The sequence below is a fragment of the Sorex fumeus genome, unplaced genomic scaffold (assembly GCF_029834395.1).
Source record: "Sorex fumeus unplaced genomic scaffold, SorFum_2.1 ptg000122l, whole genome shotgun sequence".
Classification (NCBI taxonomy): Eukaryota; Metazoa; Chordata; class Mammalia; order Eulipotyphla; family Soricidae; genus Sorex; species Sorex fumeus.
Genome location: NW_026606179.1, coordinates 8,913,437 through 8,926,993, shown reverse-complemented (window position 1 = coordinate 8,926,993; position 13,557 = coordinate 8,913,437).

The window sequence follows — 13,557 nt, the reverse complement described above, 5'->3', positions numbered from 1 at the left end:
GGCAGGACCATAGCACCCACGAGCATCTGGCTGACACTCCCCACCGTATAGTCCTTGTGGTGGGCAGGTGACCACGGAGGGCCTAGTGGGGACAGAGGTTGGGAGTGAGCTGAACAGTGCTCCCTTCCCTGCACAGGACCTTCCTCCCTCCTCTTCCCAGAGTGGTCCACCCACTTCTTCTGCAGTCGAGCTTGTCCTGACCTGGGCTCCTGGTGGCAGCTGCTTCTGAGAATGGTCAGTGGGGTGAGGAGGCTCCACAGATCTCAGAGGCAGCCCCTGGGCTCTTCTGCTCCCCCTACAGCCTGTGAGCTGCCTCTCCTCCTTAGCTCCTCTGGTGCTCCCCTCAGACTCCCTCAGCCTCCCTATGTGTCTGGATTCAGATCCTGCCTGGGTCACTTTGGAGCGGAGATCAGCTGTGTAGTGAGGGCTCCGTGTTCCTGAGAATGGGGTCAACTGTGAGGGAGCACGGAAGGTGTCTCTGCTCAGACCCTCTTGTCCTTTAGGGCTTGATCTCAGCTGAGGGCCTGTCCCTTGGAGGGAGGTGGGGGTTTCCCGAGTGTGGGAGGCTGAGGGTAATAGGGGGCTGGGTCCCTTTCACTCCCTACCAACCCTGTCCTCTGCTCTGGATATGCGTGTCTTGGTGGTGCACCTGGCACTGCTCAGGGGTCACTCAGGCGGGTCCTTGCAGGAAGCCTCCAGCTCATTCCCCCATTTGAACCAACCCTCCAGAACCTGGGGAGTTTTTAGGGGGGAAGGGGAACCCTCAGAGGAGTTTGAGCAGACAAGCCCATTCTGTGCCTCAGAGTTCTGTACTCAGGATGCGCCTGTTCTGGTCTCAAACCATTAGCAAAGCAGTCAGAGGTGACTGCTATGGATCAGAGAGTTGAGAACTAAGGCCTGTGTCAGTCTCTTACCCACTTTATGTAAGAACCAAGGGAATTAAAACTTAAGGCAAGTATTAGTTACATGCACCCCTCAAAAATCTGAGAGGCATCGGCCAGTCACGTTCAGTCATGCGAGGGACAGGTGCTGCCGAGTGGGGTTCAGCTCTGGGATGTGACACCAACCCCTTTGTGTCTCACTCATTTTTATGGTCATTGTTCAGTATCTGTCAGCAAACACTGATGTAACAGGAATGGGATAGAACTGGAATAGAGAGCCCTAGGATTTCAGCAATTGAATACAGGGTTTAAGGGACCCAGGGTGTGATGTTGGAGGCCAGTTTTGCAGGTTTGTGGACTGAGCCTCGGGAACACTCACTCTGACTTCAGAAGTACCTGGCGTTGGTTATGAGGAAAATAGGTGCAGACTTGGGAGAGAAGTAAAATTTCCACCCCTTTGGGGCCTTTATAATGTTCTTGAGTTTAGTATGAGTAAGAAAGTGGAAAGCAGGAAAAGGTGAAAAGGGTGAAAAATACACCCTACCCCCTCAAATCATGGGGCCAAGGTATAGGCAGAATCTTCCTCACAGGAAACAGAGAATTGCTGAAATGTTTCGGAAAGAGGTGCTGTGTCACTTACCAGCAGGGAAGTGCTGAGCACACAGTAGACGCCTTCTCAGGGCGGTGGGGCTGGCACTTAGCACAGAGGAGAGAAACAGCTAGTGCTGGTGGGGCTCTGGGGAGAACAAAACTGGCACCTCCGTTCGGGAATGCTGAATAGCTCAACCTTTTGAGAAAACAACTACACACTTTTTCCCACACTGGGAATTGATCTCCGATATGCCCCAGCGATTCCATTCCCTGCCGTTCACTCAGGGCACAAAGCTCTATTTTGAACAGACACTCATACTCCTCTGACCTCCGCAGTCCCATTTACAGTGGCCCAAATCCGGAGACAACCGAGTGTTGGAGCAGATGATGTTAAAGAAACTGGCTCTCGCACCAGAGAAACGCTCTCGCTGTCAGGAGTGACACAATCATGCGACTCTGCACTGAGCACATCTCTCAAGGGCATCCAGCTGAGCAGAGTCAGTCAGTAGATGAACAGCTGCAGAATGACCTCAGGGACAGGCTCTAAGGCAAAGAGTAAGGGAACCACTTGCATCAGAGGTAAGGCACTCTTGACAGATGCCAGGAACTGGGGTTAGGCGGAAGCAGATGCCTGTAAGGGGAACAGGATAGGGGGACAGGACAATGGTGGAGGCAAGGTGGCACTCTGGGGAGAATGAGGTTCTGGAATGTTCTATCAGGAAACCTTGTCCTTATCAGTGTGACAAATCACAGCACCCAAAATAAAGATTTTTTTTTAAGTGAGGAAAAGGTTAATTAATTATGTGCCAGAGGGGGAGAGAGAGAGAAAGAGAGAGAGAGAGAGAGGGAGAGAGAGAGGGAGAAAGTTTAGGGTAGACACTGTCCTCCTGTAGCTTTTTTGGTGGATCCTGGTTTGATGCCCAATGCCAGGTCCCCTGAGCAGAGAGTGGGGTTTACCCGAGAGTCAGCAGGTGCATTCCCACATCCCCTCCAGACAAATGTCTTTATAGAAGAAATGTCATATTACTTCATATGGCATAAAATCCACGTGTGCCTGTCAATGATGATCTTGTGATTTTAGCAACATTTAAAAATAAAGAGGTGTAAAAGTTCATGAGCTAATAAAGCATCAGAGGCTATCACATAAACACACCAACAGATGGGTTTTGTGTGTGTGGTGTTAGGGCCACCCCTGGCATTGCTCAGGGATTACTCCTGGCTCTGTGCTCAGGAATCCCTCAGAGGGGCATATGGGATGCCGGGAATTGGACCCTGGTCAGCCGAGTACAAAGCAAGTACCCTCCCAACTGCTATTGCTCTGAAACCTAATCCACATGGTCGATATACAAAATCAAAAGCTTTTGGAAATTGCCAGTAAACCTCATTTGAAATTGTGAATTTTGTCACTTATCTTATTACCTTATTGTTTTTACTATTCTCAAGATAGATGTGAAGAATTTTGTCCCATTTCCATGAGAGCAAGTAACGTTGCTTAGTCCTGATTTGTAAATACAGAACGCTGAGTTATGATTCCGTCCCTACAGTGACGGTGCTGGGAAAGGGACAGTCTGGGTCAGAGATCCGGTGAGCACAGACCTGAGAGCCAAAGGCGGACATGGTTGTGCAGGAGTCTAGGGGCCCATGACATCTCTATTGTCCGGAGACCTTTGCTTCCTGCTCCTTCTAGAAGGTACTTCTGAGCTTCCAGGGACGTCGCGGGGCTCCCATGAGCTACCACATTGCCTCGCTCAGCCCAGAGGGGGGACTGGGGGAGGGACCCTGCAAGGAAGCAGAGACTGTCACAGACATTCCCGTCCCGTGCCCCCCAGCATTTCCCACTTCAGGGCAGAAGACCCTGCACTGCTCCGCCCAGAGATTCTGCCCCCATCCCAGCTGTGGGCTCTGTCCCGGGGGTCTCTGGCCCTGGGGACACACTCATCTGCCTGCATGGGGGCCTCAGCGCTACTCTCAGCCCTGGAAGAGAGACTCTGTGAGTCTGTCCTGAGTCCCGAGGAAACCTCGTCCCAGGGACCTCGGGTCTCAAGTCCCTTGACTCCAGACCCCTAGATTCGGGCCTCCCTGAGGCTCACCCAGAGCAGGGTATGAGGGGAATCATGGCTTTTCCTCCTGTCCCAGCTATAGGGGAACTTGGTGTCCCACAGGACAGACACAGGATGTGTTCTCAGGGCTGGTCTTGTGAGTCACGGGGTGTCACGCCAGACCCTCAGAACGGGAACTAGCCCTCTAGGATAAGCTGTTTCAGGGGAGCAGCACAAAGACTGTCACCCCCAGATACCCCTTGTCGGGGGAAGCCCTGGATCTGACCACTCCCTCAAATCCTCAGTTCTCCCTGGGGTCCTCACTGAGAACAGGGTCTGGTGACCCATGGGTGCCCGGGAAGAGGAGGTGCTGCAGCCGCAGAGACAGGGACCCCCGTGCCCAGGGGTGAGGAAGCCAGGGACCCTCTCTGCTAAGTGTGGGTTCTCCTCTCCCAGCCCCACTTCTCCTTTTCTCTCCTTGGCCCCACCTGACTCTGCCCCTCCCTCCCTCAGCGCTGGGTCCCTGACTCTGCCCAGAGCCATAGGGGGAGGCTGTAACCAGTGAGCCCCTCAGCCCCCAACACTCAGGCCCTGCAGCTGTCACCCATTTCTGACTTTCAGTTTCCACCTTTAGATCCCGGTTTCATACCTCCACTTCTGTGAGGTGTGGGGTGCAGACCTGAGTTGTTCCAAATCTGAAAGGACAGGAGGGAGATGGGGCCCCAGAGGGTAATTGCCCAGAGCTTTCCCGTGCCCTATTGCCAGCCAGTGACACTTACAGGGTTTTTGAAACTTGGTGGCCCCACAGGAGCAGAAAGCCCTATGCTTCCGAGAGAGATCAGTTGCATCTTCTGAATAAAGCGGGGACGACTTGGACCCTGGCACATAGGGCAGAGGCCTGGCCGGGGCTGTGTAGCCTGTCACACCGGGTTAGCTCTGGCTCAACATGAAGGGTCCCTCAGAGTAGCCTGGGTGCTGGGTGGGCTGGGGACTGCGGAGCAAGGGCTCCCACAGCTCCCAGTTAGGGCACCGCACACGCATGTACACACCCACCCAAAACACATGACTCACATACAGTCACACATGCTTTCACACACACACACTCAAAAATCACACGCATATCCACACATTCACACATACACACTCAAAACCACAACACACACGACTCACATACACTCATACACTTTCACACTCACACACACTCTCAAAATCACACGCATATTCATACACTCACACACTCACACATGACTCACATACACTCACACATGCTCACACACTCACAGACACTCATTCACAGTCACACACGCTCACAGTCATAATCGCACACATACTCAGAGACAGACTCACACACTCCTGTGAGCAAAACTATTCCTGCCTGCTCCCCTGCTTGTCTCTGACTCTTGCTCACCCCGGGCATGAAGGGGTGATCTCTGCTTTTCTCTGCACCTGCTCACACACCAGGCACGTGCTGATGTTTGATAAGCCAAAAAGGAGGCCTCTGATCCAGGGGGGTGCCCAGGAGTCCCAGACAAATTGCACTGTGTGATCATCTGCTCATGAGGGCATCAGTGTGTGGTGAGGAGATGACAGGACTGACCCTCCCTGTGTCCCTACGGAGAGTGTCATCTCTCATCACTTTCCTCTAGAGGATAATGAGTGTCCAGTGGAGCCAAGTGCAGACTCAGATCATGCATGATGCTTATGATTACATTTCAGCTGGTTAAAACAGTGGAAAGGTTATGGTGTTGATGTGCGAGATTACTTCACCTGCTGCCACCAACGTGCCCATGACCCCCACCGGTGTCATTTTATTGCCTCAAGTGTCCACTGGTGTCCATACATCACCTCAAGTGTCATCTTCCTCTCTCTACTGCTTGCTACTGAGTTTTGTCACCTAAGGCCAAGGGTTCGACTATTGCCTGAAATGTCACTCTGCCCCGAGCAGCCTGGACCCTTCTCTGATCCTCCATTTCCTCCATGGGGGGTGGGGCAGTGTCTGTGGACCAGTGTGCGGGGTCTGGAGGGTGGATCTGGAACATTTCCAGAACAGATGCAATGTCAGTGTGGGGGTTGGATGGAAATAGGGTCCTTCTCAGGTGGCCCCAGGCAGAGCCCGGACCTGTCCTGACATGAACAAAGGCATTTCCTGTGTTTCTGAAACTTTCAACCCTCCAAATGCAGGAGGGGGCAATGGCCTCACGTTGCCTCCACTAAGAACTGAGCACGGTGGAGGGGCTATCTTCGGGGAAAGCAGAGCCCAGCCGGCCGGACGGGCCCACAGGCAGGGGCGCAGGACCAGGGGTGAGTTCAAGTGTGTGACATGTTCATGGCTGAGAGCTGCCTCCCCAGCACAGGGATAAAGAGATGGAAACTCAAGATAGATGGTCAGATGCGGGGGGCCCCGCCAGACCACTCTCCGGCCTGCGGAGGTGGCCCTAGGATCCGTAGGTGCTGGGAAGGACCGACCGAATGAACACGAGACACAAGAGACAGAATGCAGCTCAGAAACAGAGAGAAAAAGGGACAGGACTTTATTGGGGGCAATCAGGGTATATATCCATTAGTGAGGCAGCTACACAAAAGGTCGTGCCCATATATGGTTAGGAAGGTTTGTTTTCACCTATCATGCATTACAAGGTTTATGTGTATCTGGTACCAGACACGAGGTGATTACACAAAGGGCCATGTCCATATGATTTACCAGACATGAGGTAGATACACAAAGAGCCATGTCCATATGATTTATAAAATTTACATGCATCACATACCAGACACGAGATAGTTACTTCTTGTTATTACTGACAGCCATGACAGATGTTCTCTCAGGATAACCATACATCAAGATAACCATACATAGCACTGGTTTTGCCTGCTGCGGGGTCACGTAGGTCAAGATGACCATACATAGCACAGGCTGTGCCTGCCGTGGGGTCGTAGGTCAGGATGACCATACAGGCACTTAGGCCTTGGTCAGTTAAAGGGCCAGCTTCCCACATCTCCCCCTTCCTTTATTATAAAAGACGCCAGCTAGGGGGAGCATTGACTGGGTCCCTCCAAAATATCCAGAATACCTCTGTTTTGCGGAGGGGAGGAGAGTGGAAAAAGCCCGTTTTCCCCTGATCACCCTACTAGTGGAGGGGAGCCGCGGAAAAGGGCCAGCGCTAGGCAGAGGAAACCTCCATGCAGGCCCAGTGTACTCCACAGGGAGTCGGAAGCAGCCATGAGGCCTCCCTTGCAGTGCTTTGCCAGACACCTAGCGGCTGAAAAAAATGGAATAGGGTAAAGTCCGACTCTTTCATACCCAGAGTGTCAGATCAGAGAGGGGCGGGGGAGCTGGCCAAGAACAACTCAAGGATGGGTCCAATCAACCGTGATCCGTGAGCTGTCCTCTGCAGCAGCAGATTTTGCGGCCGCACAGTCCAGGGAAGCATCTTCCATTGCCAGGCGGTGGTAATGTACTTGTATGGGGTTGGCAGATAGAGAAGCTATCTGTTGTCTAACAAAAGCGGTAATTCGATTAAAAATGCAGGGGCCCACAGTAGCAATCAATAAAAGGGCAGTCAGGGGACCCAAGAGTGGCAACAAGTAAGGAAGTAGAGTGTGCAGGGCCCACCCAGAGCTAGAAGACTCACGTTCCCGACGTCTCTGCTCTAAACCTTCCCTTAATTCACGCATGGAGTTTTTAATCACTCCACTGTGGTTAACATAAAAGCAACACTCTTCCCCTAAGGCAGCACACAATCCCCCCTCTTTCATAAAGAGCAAGTCCAGTCCAGGCCCTCCTGAAGTCCCGCATAGAATTCCTGATGACCCCACTATGACTGACATAGAAACAGCACTCTTCCCCCAATGCAGCACACAATCACCCCTCTCTCATAAAGAACAAGTCCAGTCCTTGGTGGTTTGAAGAGCAACCTCCGAAAGAGACATCAGCGAATCCTCGAGGTGAGAGATGGATTGTTCAAGGCGCTCTAAATCGGCATCCACGGCGGCGTGAAGTGTAGCTAGACCGGAGTGCTGTGAGGTCAGGGCTTTGATGCTCATACCAGAGCCCGCAAGGCCGAGGGTGAACAGGGCGGCGACGGTGAGGGCGGTGACAGGCTCGTGGTGGAGTTGGCGGGGTGAGGCAACATTGCAGGGGGACCCGTAATCATAAAGGGTGGAAGTTGGGTGGTACAAAATACGGGGGACCACCAAATGAGGGAGAGACACCATAGGAAGCATTGTGGCCAATGGCATCAAAAAATGGAGGGACTGGCTGAAGGCAAAGCCAGCGACCACTAGGACCCCGAGGGTGTCTACAGAGCCAGACGGGAGAGGGGTAGAAATGGCAGGGGGAGGAGGGGAAGGAAAGGGGGAAATGTTATCTTAATCTCACTTAACAAAAACTGTACTCTGCAATGCTTCCATAGGTATTCAAATAGCCTTAAAAAATGCTCAATTAAAGCTCTTACAAGGTATATTCACTGGGCAAAAGATCACTTTACATTAGAAATTAACCAGAAGACATCTTAAAATTCTGATTTCCAGGAAAATACAACTACAAAAGATTAAAGCACTCAGATTATTATGAAACATTAAGTATTTCACACTTGAGTACAAAGCTTTCTGAAGAGCAGGGCCAGGTTGATATCTGGTGACAAGGCTTTGCATGAAATAAAGTTATCAAAATAATAGCATGTACTTTCAAACACTGGACAGGTTGATTAACAATGTAGTTAGTAAAATTTCCCACATTTTCCATGAAATTCTCCATTCTCAGAGACCATTACAGAAGGCTGACATCTGAGATTATTCCACTTTATAACTCTTAGAACTTCTAGAAATTTTTGTTACGAAGAGTCTCAGAGATCAGATAGAGCACTGGTAAGACAAATTTTGCAACCAATTTTATAACTCTAGAAACTCATGTTTAAACTAAACCATTACTTTTTGAACCTGTTTTCATGTGTCATAGTTATTTTAACTCCTTCTAGATCAAACATTCTAATCCAAGGCAGATACAAACATGTACATTAACATAACAACATAAGACCTATGATCAATTTTTATAAAACATGATAAAAACTTCTTTGGATTAATTTCAATAGTTCTTGTACCTTAATTATTTAAAATCATGAGCTTTCTACACCAGATATTTTTAACAATTCCACAAGAATACAAACATGCTTTCAGACACAGAAAAAGCCCTTTGGATTTTTTACCAAACTTTGATATTAGCATAAGAAAATATTTGAATTCCTGTGTGAACACAAAAAGGATGGCAGCAATCTATCTCTCCCACCGCCCGCATTAGGTAGTTTCCCCCACTCCAGGGAGGTGGATGGCGATGGGCAGGAAAAGGAAGGAAACCTTATGGCCAGGCTGCTTGACCTTAGTTGCAGTTTATTCCAATCCTCTCTCCATTCACTCTCGTATCTCTTCTGTCTCTCCCAGCCCATTCTTACAGTCTCATTATATCCCATAAAAGAAACTCAGGTTCTCTCAAGCATGTTTTCCCCTGTTCTCTCAGACCTCCTAGTAGAGAGCCCTGAAATCTCCTCATATAGAACATGGTACCTCTAAAGGGACAATACAGTGATGTCATCAAAAAGAGAAAGAACACTGAGGCAGCAAAACATACATTGCTTCTTTACATCTGCAGGCCAGTAATTTTGGCTTCACCTTTTACAAGCTACAAGCACTTGGATTAGCACATCAAAGACCAATCTACATCTCAAAGATCAGCCTTCTTGGAGTCTGGCATCTACACCCCAAAGATCAGGCCTGGCTAGCACCTGAGATCTGCTCCATGAGATAAGAGAAGCTGTCTCGCAGTATACTGAAATTATTTACTTAAGACCATTTGAAAGGGAAAAATGTTTAGCCTCATCCAAACTAGTCAGGACATTCTTCTAGGACAGATTCTCACTTAGCAGATCGACTCACAATTTACAATACAAGTTCAGTGTCCTAGAAGGATCTGATCTTACAAATTAACAGATTCTGACTAGGGGGAAAGCTGATTAACTGGTTGGGGAGGAGAGCATAGAGAAGTGGTTACAGGAAAACAAAGGAATGGAAGTGACTCAGGAGCACTGTGATGGGTGTAGCCTGATAAACCTTAGCTCCTTGTGTCAAGGGCGAATGGACAAATCCAATTGTTATCCTATAAATTGCCACTGTTTAGGAAAATAAGGAAACTTCATTTTAATGGCTTCTGTACCTCTGTAGTTTGTAAAAGCGGCCTAATTTTTCATTAAAGTTAGCTGAGGATTATAAGATAAAGTCTTGCTTTCTCTGAACTCTTATTTCCCTTTAGTTTTAGGCTCTAGTTCCATAGCTCTTCTAGATAGTACAAGATTCTTAAGTTCAAAAGGATTTCAACTGTTAATCACATAATCATTAATGTTATTCTACAAAGAAATTTAGATTGAGAATTCTGCTTTCTCTATAGGCTCAACCTTCTGATAAGGATTCACCCTTGTCTGACAGGTTCCAAAAACAACTGCATTTCTTAAATCACTGGGTTGCATGTCACTAACTTCTCTAGAATTTCTACTTCTGATTTCAGCCTGGTTCCAACACTCGAGTGTTCCACATAGACAGACAGACAGACAGACAGACAATGAACTGACTAAAACACAAAACATACATGTGCACACATCTGCAATTGATCGATCAATCTGACCCTTCAAAAAATGACAGGGAGAAATGATGGTCTGAGAAAGGAAGGGACAGTCCCCAGGGCGGAGAAACACTGCTCCCCATTTCCCAACCTGACCAGCCAGTCTCCTGCTTGTTAAAAATGGGTCAGGAAAGCGCTTTTGTTGATATAAGCCGGCAAAATAGACTATGACAAAGATGTTACCATTTTTTAGCCAAGGCTAATTCTGAGGCAGGGAGATTCTTATCAGACATGGGGACTGGCTCCTTAGTGACACACTTCTTTGTTTCTGATGTCAAACAGTTAATCATAAGATGTTGCATTTTCCTGCCTCCTCTGCTTTGATACTCCTATTTCTTTAGTTTACCTGCAAAGATCTGACTCTAAAATAATCTGGTAATGCAAACTGCCATTCACTGGCTATCTTTCCCCACTATATTCAGGCCACAAGGTGTTACAGAGGTCAACAAGATACTCTTTATCTAAACTACCTAGTTGGAGGCTCCTAGGATGTTTTTCTAATTGCAAGCAATAATCTACATAAAAAAAGGATGGTTCCTTGGCAAAACTTTTTTCCAGGTCTGTCTCTTTGGCCTCTCCAAGGGGATTCTAACCCCCTGTAAATTGGCCTTTACTTTGGCCTTTTACCCCCCCCTTTTTTTTTTTTTGAACTGTCTTCATTAGCATTTCAATTGACCTCTATCTTCTAGTTAGACCTGGGTGGGGAAAAGGATCTTTTTTTTTTTTCCCTTTATTGTATTTTATTTTTTTTTAAAGTTGTAGATTTACAATTTTTTGTGCTTTGGTTTCAATTATACAATGATCAGATACCCATCCCTCCACCAGTGCCCATTTTCCACCACCATGGATAATATCCCTCCCACCCCCATCCCCCCATCCCCCCTGTCTCTGTGGCAGGGCAATCCCCTGTGTTCTCTCTCTCCTTTTGGGTGTTGTGGTCTGCAAAAGAGGCATTGAGTGGCAAACATGTTCAGTCCATAGTCTACTTTCGACATGCATCTCCCCTCCTGGGAGGATCCTCCAAACATCCTTTATTTGGTGCTCCCTTCTCTATCTGAACTGCCCTTTCCTCTAGGATACCCGGCTGGCCTCTAAGTTATGGAGTAATCCTCCTGGTGCTGATCTCAGCTATTCTTGGGTATTAATCTCTTACTTTGTTACTTTATATCCCCCAGATGAATGCAATCTTTCTATGTCTATCCCTCTCTTTCTGACTCATTTCGCTTAGCATGATACTGGGAAAAGGATCTTATGCCTGGAAATTGGCCTGCCTTAGTTTCCCAGAGTCTTTCTCACCAGTGGGCTTCCTCCTAGTGGAGGGTGATGCAAAACAGACAAAGGAGGGGTGCCTCTTTGCAGAGACCATTCACATAGAGGTTATCACATTCCTTCCCCATGCCCCCTAGAGATTTCCAGGGGAGTATACCTTCACAGCAGATTTTCTACAGATTACCTCTTTTACTGGAGCCACATGATTTGTTGAGAAAGAACCTTGTGGGGGCCAATCCACACCAAAGGAAGGTCATTCTGATGAACAATAAATGCCAAACTTACCTTTCTTGACCCTCAAGCCCAGATCCTGAGCTTTCCTGTGGATCTCAGAGAAGTGATTAGGAATTAAAGCCTTGGGGGTCGATCGATTCTGACCCATGTTAAACAATCTTAATAAACAGAACTAGGAGAAAGATATTAAGACAATACAGACACTGGGAACACACGCACAGATCACACTCCTACACTTGCTCGGACCGGTCCTCCACTTACACGGGTGCGCACCACACTCACCAGTCACACAGAGATTTCCGAATTTGCCCAAAGGGCGTGTACGTGATTTTCACCTTAGAGGTTTCAGTTCTTCCAAGTCTTCTCCTGGCGCCAGGTTTTCCAGATCAAGTTACTAATTAGCAGTGCATAACTCGAATTCTGCAGCCAAAGAGAGGTCAATTTTCTCTTGCAAATACATTTTAGGGTTGTAAGGGGGAGGTCAGGAAGAAAAGGTAGGGAGGTGTGGGGGCCATTTGGGCTCTAGATATTGGGCAGCCTCCTGCTGGAGGTCTGCCTCATCTCTGGGGATAGGACAGAAGGGAAGTCATGGTGGGGAGAAAAGGGTGGCTCTGTGGGATTGTCCTTAAGAACTGGGTATAAATGAGGAACATTAGCCTGAGGAACAGGCATGGGGATAGTAACCAAGGGGCACTGGGATATGGGCTTCTTCACGGGAGAGGAGGCCCGAGAGGCTTTTCTCTCATAAGAAGGCCTCTGAATCTTTCACAGCATCCTCTACATCTGATTCAAAAATGCCCTACAATCCACAAGGCTCCGGGAAGCTCTCCTGGGCTGAGGGTCAGATAGAAAAGATAGAAATCATTCAGGCACTCCCAAGTTTTTTTTTTTTTTTTTTTTTTTTAGAGCATGAGACTCTTAATCTCAGGGTCGTGGGTTCGAGCCCCACGTTGGGCGCCAGTTGCGGGGGGGCCCCGCCAGACCACTCTCCGGCCTGCGGAGGTGGCCCTAGGATCCGTAGATGCTGGGAAGGACCGACCGAATGAACACGAGACACAAGAGACAGAATGCAGCTCAGAAACAGAGAGAAAAAGGGACAGGACTTTATTGGGGGCAATCAGGGTATATATCCATTAGTGAGGCAGCTACACAAAAGGTCGTGCCCATATATGGTTAGGAAGGTTTGTTTTCACCTATCATGCATTACAAGGTTTATGTGTATCTGGTACCAGACACGAGGTGATTACACAAAGGGCCATGTCCATATGATTTACCAGACATGAGGTAGATACACAAAGAGCCATGTCCATATGATTTATAAAATTTACATGCATCACATACCAGACACGAGATAGTTACTTCTTGTTATTACTGACAGCCATGACAGATGTTCTCTCAGGATAACCATACATCAAGATAACCATACATAGCACTGGTTTTGCCTGTTGCGGGGTCACGTAGGTCAAGATGACCATACATAGCACAGGCTGTGCCTGCCGTGGGGTCGTAGGTCAGGATGACCATACAGGCACTTAGGCCTTGGTCAGTTAAAGGGCCAGCTTCCCACAGTCAGAATGGCCCGTTTCACACAGAGCTGCTAGCATACTTATAGGACACCTGAGGGGGTTCGAAGTATGGAACTGCATGTAGGTGTGGTGATCATTTACAGAGGTAAAGTGTTTTAGTGGAGGAAATTCTCTTGGGGGATTAAGTCGAGACACTCTGTTTTCCAGGAGCTATATGGAGAGATTAGCCCAGGAGCAACAAGCATATTGCTTTTCTCTTTCCCTTGCTACTAGTACTTATTAAACAATGAAGTTTACTTCTTACAAATCCTTGCAGCTATTTGGATGAACACAGTAAGATACATAACATT